This window comes from Bufo gargarizans, chromosome 8 (assembly GCF_014858855.1).
Source record: "Bufo gargarizans isolate SCDJY-AF-19 chromosome 8, ASM1485885v1, whole genome shotgun sequence".
Lineage (NCBI taxonomy): Eukaryota > Metazoa > Chordata > Amphibia > Anura > Bufonidae > Bufo > Bufo gargarizans.
The window spans coordinates 6,288,013-6,300,014 of record NC_058087.1 but is presented as its reverse complement, the minus strand read 5'-3'; the positions used below and the strand labels follow the sequence as shown (position 1 = coordinate 6,300,014).

Here is a 12,002-nt window from a genome sequence, read left to right as displayed (position 1 = left end):
TCACATTTCATCAAATGCTGGTAATCTGTTTTATCAATACAAACTGCATTTTAATGAAAAAATTCTTTTCTTCAGTACACTTCTCTCTTAATGCTCTGGAGTTTAATAATTCGTTCATGCTGCAGAGCAAGAATGTTTTACAAGACATTTATCCTCCAGAGAAATTTCAACACAAACACAAAATACAAGCTGTGTGGGAATGTATTGTGCGCAACGCGAGCAGCGCTCAAAATATTCATCAACTGCCGGGCTGACGTCAAAACAATTAAAGCCTAAAGGAAAAGTTTTCAATAAAGTTTTTTTGTTTTTTTTTAATAAACCGCCATCGTTCACGGTCAATTTAATTAATGGTAAGGGGTGAAGCGACCTACCGTTGGGTCATTAAATAGAAGTATTTCGATGAATTAGCGCAGAATCGGAGTTAAAACGACTGCACGCAACTTGTGTTTATTTTAGGAGCAAATGGCAACGGCCAGAAACGTATAATATATTTTTATGAAGCGCGCTGTGGCGTATACAGAGCAGCAAAGAGTTGTTTCCAAGGTATATAACGTTTCTGTTTATACGTACTTCCCAGTTCTTCCACATTCACTTGGGCGAGGAGCCCAGGCTTAACTCCTCGCCATGTGGACCTTGCAGTAAAAGTTCAGCAGTTACGGTGGGATCCTTACGCTTCTATAGCATTATTATGCTACAGAGACCAGAAGAAAAAAAAAAGTCTCATGATCTATGAGAAGTAGGACGGTGGAATGTTCCCAAGGAAGTGCTCGTTTCATCCCCATTTGTGAGAATTTTAGGGAAAAAAGTGGATTTCCTAACTTCTAGGAATATTTTTCCTGACCTGTAACTAGAAGACAAGGTTCTCACACTCCATTAATGATATGCAAACAGAAAAAAGAGGTTTTTCACCCTTGGGGACCTTTTCTGCAGTTCCCCTTGTGTGGCAGGACCTATGGTGGGAATCATACTTATCCGATTCCCGCCACTGGGTTCCAGCTCCATCTCTCCTAACTGGGCCACACAGGTCTTGGCTCTCCCCGAGTAAATATCCGATTTGATATGGGTAATGTGGCCGCTGCAGCCAAAGACTGGCCACGGTGGTGACATGCCACTCATGTAGGGCTGAAACGATTACTCGATTGAATCGAGTAATTTGACACAAAAAATTTTGCATTGCGGATTCGTTTGCGTCAATGTGACCACGGAGCGCGAGTGAAGCGCTTGCTATTACTCACTGCTCCATGGTCACCCGCCGGCCCGCACCGCGCTGCACTTTCCTCCTGACACATCGTCAGGACATAGAGCACGCAAGCGTGCACTATGACCTGACGCTGTGTGATGACATGAGAGTGCAGCGGCAGAGAAGAAGATGGACAAGCTGTGGAGCGGCGCCCTTCCAGGAGAGGTAAGTATTTTTTTATTTCTCTGGCACTGGGGACATGGCTAGGAGGGGGAGATGGTGGCAGTGGGGGGGGGGGGCTGAAGGCACTGAGGAGGCAGCTGGTGGCACTGAGGGGCAGCTGGTGGCACTGGGGGGAAGCTGGTGGCACTGAGAGGGCAGCTGGTGGCACTGAGAGGGCAGCTGGTGGCACTGAGAGGGCAGCTGGTGGCACTGAGAGGGCAGCTGGTGGCACTGAGAGGGCAGCTGGTGGCACTGAGAGGGCTGCTGGTGGCACTGGGGGGAATCTGGTGGCACTAGGGGGAAGCTGGTGGCACTGAGGAGGAAGCTGAAGGCACTACGGGGGGAGCAGCTGATGGCACTGGAGGGGAATCTGGTGGCATTGAGGGGGCAGCTAGTGGCACTGGGGGGACAGCTGATGGCACGGAGGGGCTGATGAGTTTTTATAAAGAAAAATTTTCTTTTAATTAGTTTTTTATTAGAATGCTTGATTAATCATTGGATTACTCGATAGAATACTCGATTACAAAAATAGTCGATAGCTACAGTCATGAGTTACGTGACCCAGTGACATGATGCATGGGTGACACAGTCTAGCCCTCTGTAGAACAATGTGTTACCACGGTTACACACAGCAAACTCCGTGTAGTTTCATCCTGCAGTCCTACCTATTAGGGCTCATGCACATGGTCGTTGCCCGGCCTCGCCCGTATTGCGGGCCGCAAACAGCGGGTTAGCAATATGCAGTCACCGGCCGTGTGCTCACCGCATCACGGATGCGGATCCATTTACTTGATGGGTCCGCAATTCAGAAGGTCCAGTGTGGAACGGGGGCATGGAGCGGTTTCTCTCTGTGCGTTCGCACTGCAAAAAAATAGAACATGTTCATGGACCCATTCAAGTTGAGTGAGTCTGGATCCGTCTGCGGAATCCGCACGGATGTTGCCCGTGCATTGGGGACCATGAATTGCGGTCCGCAATGTAAAGAATGGCCGAGCAACGGCCATGTGCATGAGCCCTTAGTTTGTTGTCGGGGTAGCTTCTGAGCCACCAGAGTAGTCAAATGACACTTGGTGGTATTCTCCAACTTTTGGAGGTCTCAAGTAGGGAGACCTACTAGATTTGTTGGCTCCCTGTTCCTTAAAGAAGCCTTCTGAGATATTTTAACTGTTGACTTATCCTCTGGAAAGATCACCAGTATCTGATCGGTGGGGGACCAACACCCAGGATGCCCATGATCAGCTGTTTGAGAAGGTATTGGCAGCTCGCAGCTTTGCCTAGGCCATGTAACATCACATTTATCAGTCACATGGCGTAGGCGAAGCTCAGCTCCATTGAAGTGAATGGGGCTGAGCTGCAACACCGAGTATGACCACTATACAATGTATGGCGCTGTGCTTGGTGAGCAGAGAGAAGGCCGCGGGCGCTAATGTCTTCTCAAACAGCTGATCAGTGGGGGTCTTGGGTGTCAGACTAAGGACGGAGGTCAGTTAAAATATCTCAGGAAACCCCTGAAAAACAAAAATTTTGTATTTATTTTTTGCAGGTTGTTGCTGGTGACAGCGTACGCCATGTACGTTAATCCGCTACTGCTTCCAGCCTCGTTTGCAGTGGTGTTTCAGATGGATGACAGACCCCAATGAATGTCAATATTTGCCGTCTATGATCTCCACTGCCGCATTCCACTTGGGGTAAAATATGAATCAAATCGGCGATAAATCTCTAGCAGCCATTCCAGTGTGGATGTATCCTTAAAGAGGCCTTAAAGGGGTTGTCCAAGATTAGAAAATCATGGTTGCTTTCTTCCAAAAACAGCACCTCCCCAGTCCATGGGTTGTGCCTGGTATTGTAGTTCCTTTGGGGCTCAATAGGGCGGAGATGCAATAGTGCACCAAACCTGTGGATGAAGGCGGTGCTGTTTTTTGGATGGAAGACATTTTTTTTTAAATCCTGGGCAACCCCTTTAGTAAGGACCTGAAGAATTGACTAAAAATAAGCACTCACAAAAATGCACGGGGAGAATGCAGGACACATGCAGAATGTATATCGCCCACATTACAGCTCCATTATGCTAATGGACACATAACACAGTGTCCTGTGATGCATCAGCATTTTTATCAGTCTCCATAGACTTCCATGGTTGCGCTGCACCTGTGAAACAGATAAAAGTAGCACTTTTCAAACATATATTTCATGTGTTTTATTCACCCATGGGAGAAGCCCCATAGATTAACACAATACAGACTATATAAATAGCGGCGCAGTACAGATTATATATACGTCTGTGTGCAACTAGCCTTGAACTGCAGATCTACGGTGACAGAACGCTCGCCATTGATTTTCTATTGGGCTGGAGATTTATAGTATGTGCTTGTAACTTGTCAGCAGTCATAATAGCAAGACCTCAGCATAAGAAAAAAATAAAAATCCTTGCGCTGCTTTATCACCTGGCTCGCACATTTTTTATTTTTTTTCATGTACGTCCTCAAGTGACTTAAGCATGTGCAAGACAAGCTGAAGCAGGGGAGCGCTGTGGGTTTTGGGACAGGATATAGGGGCAGGGCATGTGTAGATCAATCACATAATACGTGTCTCATGTGTTCAACACATCCTCGGTGATCCCAGAACCCATCACATCCTTCCAGCCTTCTGTTCTTGGTGCTCCCTATGCAGGACAATATAGAACAAGCGTCTAGATGGCTGTGTTATCGTGAAGATAAATTCAAGCTTTACCGATTATTGATTCAGAGTAGAAATAGAAATATGTTCTTGGACTATTGTCCTGTGAGCTGAGCACAGGGAGAGACATGGCAAGCGCTCATGTGTTAGGGACAGTGTTGCTGAAAATGATTAATGCAAGAACATTGGAGAGAGAGACTGCAGGGAGAGTGCAGGGAGACTGCAGGGAGAGTGCAGGTAGACTGCAGGGAGAGTGCCGGGAGAGTGCCGGGAGAGTGCCGGGAGAGTGCCGGGAGAGTGCCGGGAGAGTGCCGGGAGAGTGCCGGGAGAGTGCAGGGAGAGTGCCGGGAGAGTGCCGGGAGAGTGCCGGGAGAGTGCCGGGAGAGTGCATGGAGACCGCCGGGAGAGTGCCGGGAGAGTGCCGGGAGAGTGCCGGGAGAGTGCCGGGAGAGTGCCGGGAGAGTGCCGGGAGAGTGCCGGGAGAGTGCCGGGAGAGTGCAGGGAGACTGCCGGGAGAGTGCAGGGAGACTGCCGGGAGAGTGCAGGGAGACTGCCGGGAGAGTGCAGGGAGACTGCCGGGAGAGTGCAGGGAGACTGCCGGGAGAGTGCAGGGAGACTGCCGGGAGAGTGCAGGGAGGCTTATTCTGTGTCAGTTTTATTTATTTATTCCTACATCAACCGTAAATGTATATCAATACCAATAAGATGAAAGCCTTTATTATTTCGGTGCCAGTGTGCCAACCTATACTATCCAGTCTGCACCCCTTAGGGGGGCCAGGTCTTAATGATGACCATCTTTTGCTGGCTTTACTTCTTCCAAATGATCCTTCATGTCCTAGAAAAGTCAGCAAGATGCAGAGAGAGGAGTTGCTGGATGTTTCTGATGACATATTCTCATCGACATTAGATGATGTGGAAAAGGAGGAAAAAAGCAGATGGCAGAAGAAGGGCTCCCACCTGTAGGGCAGGGGAGCGCTGGGGTTGGAGAAGTGGGTATGCCAGAGCTGATTACTATTCTGTGTTTACTGTCAAATAATCTGCAGGAGATTGCAGGCAAGAACAGCAATAATGTGCATATTGTGCCCCCACATAACTAGCCAAACTCCGTAACAGCAACAGCCCCTGTTTAAAGGGACCGCACGGCCATTAACAATGAAGAAGGACTATACAGTGCGATCTTCATTATTAAATAAAAGGCAGCTGGGGGCTAACTGGCTGCGTGCTTCTTCACCACAGCATGGCCGCTTAGCTGTACGCTAAGGCAAAGTGGCCTGGGCATACCTGATTTATAGAGATTCGTGACAAATTAATTTTAAACAAATCTAAATTCTTAGCTATCTTCGGGGAAGTTGCTGAATCAAATTTTTCTAAACTTTGCCCATCTCTAGTCATATATGTGCGCAGCATATAACAGAGTAGGAGATGCTGAGTTTGGGACTTCCTATACAAGTAACTTTTATACAAGTTTTACATGAAAATACTAAATCAAATAATAGAAAACGATATCTCCCCGAGCTCAGCATCTCCTCCATTATTCTAAGCTGCTCTCAGATAGCAACATGATGGGTTCACTTAAACTACATCTTTTGAGAGCCCAGGTGTCCTAGATGCCCTGAACTAAAAGTTAAGTGCAACTCCATGTTAGATCATGGGCTGAAACGTCTTTCAGCAGACGTTGTCACCTAGCTTTACCAGTCCTCTAGGTGACACGACCTAGCTCTTTATCGTGCAGCAGGATTTTGTTGGGAATCTGAGATAAGACTGCCATTATGTTATCGTCATGATAGTATTCGTTGGAATATAAAGCATGGAAACCCCAATCCGCTGCTTTTTATTTGAACATGGGTTTTCCATTACCCAGGGCTGGATTTAACCAAGACGAGTGCTGTATTGTGGTTGTATTGTTCTCAGACTTCTAAAAAATGCAAAAGGTGTAATGTAAAATAACAGATCGGTAACAAGAACACTTTTCTGCACCATCAAATATTCACAGTTATTCTGCGCCTCGCTGCCGGCCGTCTGCATCGTCATCATATTCTAGAGCAAATTCGGATGAGGGGATTGATGCTGAGCAATTTTCAGACACTTCTACCGAGCAGCGCGCCGGGTGGAGCAACAAACATCCGAAACGTTTTGTTGCCATATTGACAAAGGCATTCTCCGTGTCGGATTTATTTTTCCTCGACATGAGTCTTGATGCTCCAAGGTTCATTCCCTGCTCAAGAATCATTCTTAAAGGGGTTATCCCAGGAAAATCATACATAATCGAGTACACGTCAAACTCTTTCTAACTAAGCTAGAACCAGCCCCGTACTTCACGTAGATCCAGAGATCTCCCCATTCATTGCTCCAGTTGTTCTGCAAGATTTAGTTCAAACTGTCAGCTAAAGGGGCGTGTCCTCACACATAGGCGTGTCCCTTTCTGCTGCAGCAGGTGACAGTTGAAGGATGGAACTGAGCATGTGCTTCTGTTTCAGTGAGCAGGACAGAGAAATTAGAAAAAGCGCAAACAGCAGGTGGCGCTATACAGCTAGATTTCATTGAATAGCTCAGTGGCCATACTAAATTTTTAATGACATGCAATTACAAAAGTATTCAGATCCAGGTGCTGGTTTGAAATCTGTAGAATATTTTTCATAGGACAACCCCCTTCAGTTCACCTGTAAGGGGTAGTCCCTGGCTGGTGAAGACGTTACTCTTGACTCTTGATTGATAAGGCTGGATATTTCGCCTTACCAATCTTGCACAGACTGAATTAGAAGAGGAGGCTGGTTGCTTTAAAAGGGCGGGATGCTTTAAATCATTGTCTTCCTCTGTTAACCATGGTTACCGCCAAGAAAACAAGTGCAGTCATTATTGTATTGCATCGAAAGGGCTTCACAGGCAACAACATTGCTGCTTGTAAGACTGCACCTAAATCAGCCATTTATTGGATCAAGAACTTCAAGGAAAGAGGTTCAACATCAAGTATAAGGATTGGACTTAAGAGGACAGGGGTAAAGTTATTTTCTCTGGTGAAGCATCTTCAGACTTTTTGGGACATTTTCAAAAATGATTGTCTGGAGAAGAAAAGGTGAGCACCACCAGGAGTCCTGTGTGATGCCAACAATAAAGTGTCCTGAGACCATTCATGTGTGGGGCTGCCTCTCATCTAAGGCAGCGGGCTCACTCACAATTTTACCTAAGAACACTGCCACGTATAAAGAATGGGATCAAAACATCCTCCGAGAGCAACTTCTCCCAACAATCCAGCAGCAATCTGGTGATGAACAATGCTTTTTCCAGCATGATGGACACCATGTCACAAGGCAAAAGTGATAACTAAATAACTCCGTAAACAAAACACAGAAATTTTGGGTCCATGGCCAGAAAACTGTGGCAGTCTCAAAACTTTTGCCACGGCAGGATTAGACTACCCAGAATCTGTTTGCTGTCTGTTACCATGGAGATTGAAGAGCAACGTTGACTGAAATAACCACTCGTTACAACTGAGGTCTGCAGCAAAGCATTTGTGAAGCCACAACACGCACAGCCTTGAGGCGGATGGGCTACAACAGCAGAAGACCCCACCGGGTACCACTCATCTCCACTACAAATAGGAAAAAGAGGCTACAATTTGCACGAGCTCACCAAAATTGGACTGTTGAAGACTGGAAAAATGTTGCCTGGTCTGATGAGTCTCGATTTCTGTTGAGACATTCAAATGGTAGAGTCCGAATTTGGCGTAAACAGAATAAGAACATGTATCCATCATGCCTTGTTACCACTGTGCAGGCTGGTGGTGGTGGTGGTGGTGTAATGGTGTGGGGGATGTTTTCTGGGCACACTTTAGGCCCCTTAGTGCCAAATGGCCATCGTTTAAATGCCACGGGCTACCTGAGCATTGTTTCTGACCATGTCCATCCCTTCATGACCACCATGTACCCATCCTCTGATGGCTACTTCCAGCAGGATAATGCACCATGTCACAAAGCTCGAATCATTTCAAATTGGTTTCTTGAACATGACAATGAGTTCACTGGACTAAAATGTCCCCACAGTCACCAGATCTCAACCCAATAGAGCATCTTTGGGATGTGGTGGAACGGGAGCTTCGTGCCCTGGATGTGCATCCCTCAAATCTCCATCAACTGCAAGATGCTATCCTATCAATAAGGGCCAACATTTCTAAAGAATGCTATCAGCACCTTGTGGGATCAATGCCACGTAGAATTAAGGCAGTTCTGAAGGCAAAAGGGGGTCCAACACCGTATTAGTATAGGTGTTCCTAATAATTCTTTAGGTGAGTGTATATGCTTAAAACAGGTGTAGAAAATGACGACTGAGACGGGCCTCCCCTTCTCCGCCCACGCCACAACCCATTTTTTTTAGACCTGGCATGAGCGGGGCAAAGTCGCAGATTGTGGCGGAAATAACCTTTGCGCCTCTCAATTTCTGGCAAAGCTGAGTAACAATAATGGGCGTACTGGTTGTAACCCATCTTTACAAAAAAAAGAATCCAGAATAAAATGCTCAACAGTTTGGCAGACAAGGACAACTCGAGTATTTTTTTTATTTTTATTTTTTTGAGGGAAAGTGCAGAACTAAGAAAACAACGGGTTAAGGATACAGCAGAAATAGAGGTCAGACTCAGCACAAAATAAATCACCTACGTTCTTTAGCCTTGAGTTTTTTTTTGTATTTTATTTTGCATCTCTGCAAAATTATGCATTTTTAAAAAGACTGCGGGCAGGGAATGATTGTCAGTCATGCAAATAATCACTTACTTACACTATGTGCGTTTGGTTTGGATAAAGCAAATTACCATTTGAAAATAACTCAAAAACACTCTGGGCTAAGAGCTTGCTTTATAAATCTCAGTTTGGCCACAGCAATCCTTAACCTTTTTCTTCTCAGCTAGTTTCAGGGGAGCTGTGCAATCCGTAAATGAAATGAACTCACGGGCTACACGAGTATTTTAAAGAGAAAGGATAGCGGGAATGCAATGAAATACAAAAGCAGCGGGTTATAATAATCAACGGTAATTTCGATCCAAACCTGAAATGGTGTCTTCTATCGAGCAAAACATCCATTTGCAACAAGTGGTGCTCAAGGGTGGCTCCTTCTAGAATAGTTTGAGCCACACCAGCAATTTTGCTCCATACTTTTGCAAGACTAGGTACCACCAAACGTAGCGCATGCAGAGCAGATGAGTCACAGTGGAACTGCACGTGGAAAATCTACAGCATTTACAGTAGCTTTACACTTTGCTGCTACATGTCCATTTATGCTGTAGATTTCCGCCATCGACTTCACCTGTTGCAATGCCGACCTGCGGCTTTTGCACTTTAAAATCTGCAACAAAATCTGCACCATTTGGTACGGACTTGCTGCAGAATTCCGGTCCGTCTTCCGCTGCAGAAAATGCCCAGCAGCCCCGTCCAGTGTGGACGCAGCCTTACGTAAATTCATATGTGGTGGATTTGCTGCAGATTTCACCTGTAGATTTGCATAGGTAAAATCTGCAGCAGTTTACAGAAAGACAAGCAGGCTGCATGAATGGTGTGGATTCCATCTATGAATTTCACTGCTTTTCAATGTGACAGTCCACAATATGTAGCAGCGTGGATTGTGCGGCAGATGCATATAAGATATGCAGCGGGTTCAGGACAAAATCTGCACAAAAATTACCGGTTGTGTCTGGACTCGCCCTTATAGGGGCGGGAGGTTTATGACTACATAACTACGGAGATTGCTGAAAACCAGCTGATTACCCCCTAGGGGCAAAAGTGTAGCTAACAGCCAATGAGGATGCTACAGAGTCCGTGGAGAAACGGGGACCCTGTACTGATAGTTCCATCCCTTAGGAGGTGTAAACCTATGCAGGACTTCCCTCTATCAAGGAACTGTATTAGGGGGTGTAAACCTAAGCAGGACTTCCCTCTATTGAGGTACTGTATTAGGGGGTGTAAATCTATGCAGGACTTCCCTCTATCAAGGAACTGTATTAGGGGGTGTAAACCTAAGCAGGACTTCCCTCTACCGAGGAACTGTATTAGGGAGTGTAAACCTATGCAGGACTTCCCTCTACCGAGGAACTGTATTAGGGGGTGTAAACCTATGCAGGACTTCCCTCTATTGAGGTACTGTATTAGGGGGTGTAAATCTATGCAGGACTTTCCTCTACCAAGGAACTGTATTAGGAGGTGTAAACCTAAGCAGGACTTGCCTCAATCGAGGAACTGTATTAGGGAGTGTAAACCTATGCAGGACTTCCCTCTATCGAGGAACTGTATTAGGGGGTGTAAACCTATGCAGGACTTCCCTCTATCAAGGAACTGTATTAGGGGGTGTAAACCTATGCAGGACTTCCCTCTATTGAGGTACTGTATTAGGGGGTGTAAACCTATGCAGGACTTTCCTCTACCAAGGAACTGTATTAGGAGGTGTAAACCTAAGCAGGACTTGCCTCAATCGAGGAACTGTATTAGGGAGTGTAAACCTATGCAGGACTTCCCTCTATCATAGAACTGTATTAGGTGGTGTAAACCTATGCAGGACTTCCCTCTACCAAGGAACTGTATTAGGTGGTGTAAACCTATGCAGGACTTCCCTCTACCAAGGAACTGTATAACGGGGTTTGAATCTATGCAGGACTTTCCTCTACCGAGGAACTGTATTAGGGGGTGTAAACCTATGCAGGACTTCCCTCTACCAAGGAACTGTATAACGGGGTTTGAATCTATGCAGGACTTCCCTCTATCGAGGAACTGTATTAGGAGGTGTAAACCTATGCAGGACTTCCCTCTACCGAGGAACTGTATTAGGGAGTGTAAACCTATGCAGGACTTCCCTCTATCATAGAACTGTATTAGGTGGTGTAAACCTATGCAGGACTTCCCTCTACCGAGGAACTGTATAAGGGGTTGTGAACCTATGCAGGACTTGCCTCAATTGAGGTACTGTATTAGGAGGTGTAAACCTATGCAGGACTTCCCTCTACCGAGGAACTGTATTAGGAGGTGTAAACCTATGCAGGACTTCCCTCTACCGAGGAACTGTATTAGGAGGTGTAAACCTATGCAGGACTTCCCTCTACCGAGGAACTGTATTAGGGGGTGTAAACCTATGCAGGACTTCCCTCTATCAAGGAACTGTATTAGGGGGTGTAAACCTAAGCAGGACTTCCCTCTATTGAGGTACTGTATTAGGGGGTGTAAATCTATGCAGGACTTCCCTCTATCAAGGAACTGTATTAGGGGGTGTAAACCTAAGCAGGACTTCCCTCTACCGAGGAACTGTATTAGGGAGTGTAAACCTATGCAGGACTTCCCTCTACCGAGGAACTGTATTAGGGGGTGTAAACCTATGCAGGACTTCCCTCTATTGAGGTACTGTATTAGGGGGTGTAAATCTATGCAGGACTTTCCTCTACCAAGGAACTGTATTAGGAGGTGTAAACCTAAGCAGGACTTGCCTCAATCGAGGAACTGTATTAGGGAGTGTAAACCTATGCAGGACTTCCCTCTATCGAGGAACTGTATTAGGGGGTGTAAACCTATGCAGGACTTCCCTCTATCAAGGAACTGTATTAGGGGGTGTAAACCTATGCAGGACTTCCCTCTATTGAGGTACTGTATTAGGGGGTGTAAACCTATGCAGGACTTTCCTCTACCAAGGAACTGTATTAGGAGGTGTAAACCTAAGCAGGACTTGCCTCAATCGAGGAACTGTATTAGGGAGTGTAAACCTATGCAGGACTTCCCTCTATCATAGAACTGTATTAGGTGGTGTAAACCTATGCAGGACTTCCCTCTACCAAGGAACTGTATTAGGTGGTGTAAACCTATGCAGGACTTCCCTCTACCAAGGAACTGTATAACGGGGTTTGAATCTATGCAGGACTTTCCTCTACCGAGGAACTGTATTAGGGGGTGTAAACCTA

At 46.0% G+C, this 12,002-nt stretch overlaps 1 protein-coding gene across 6 annotated transcripts in view; it reads right to left on the bottom strand.

Annotated features, from left to right (window-relative positions):
• Positions 1-12,002, bottom strand: part of GTDC1 (glycosyltransferase like domain containing 1) — a 264,439-nt gene that overhangs the window by 198,243 nt on the left and 54,194 nt on the right. The gene's annotated exons all lie outside the window — the stretch shown is intronic.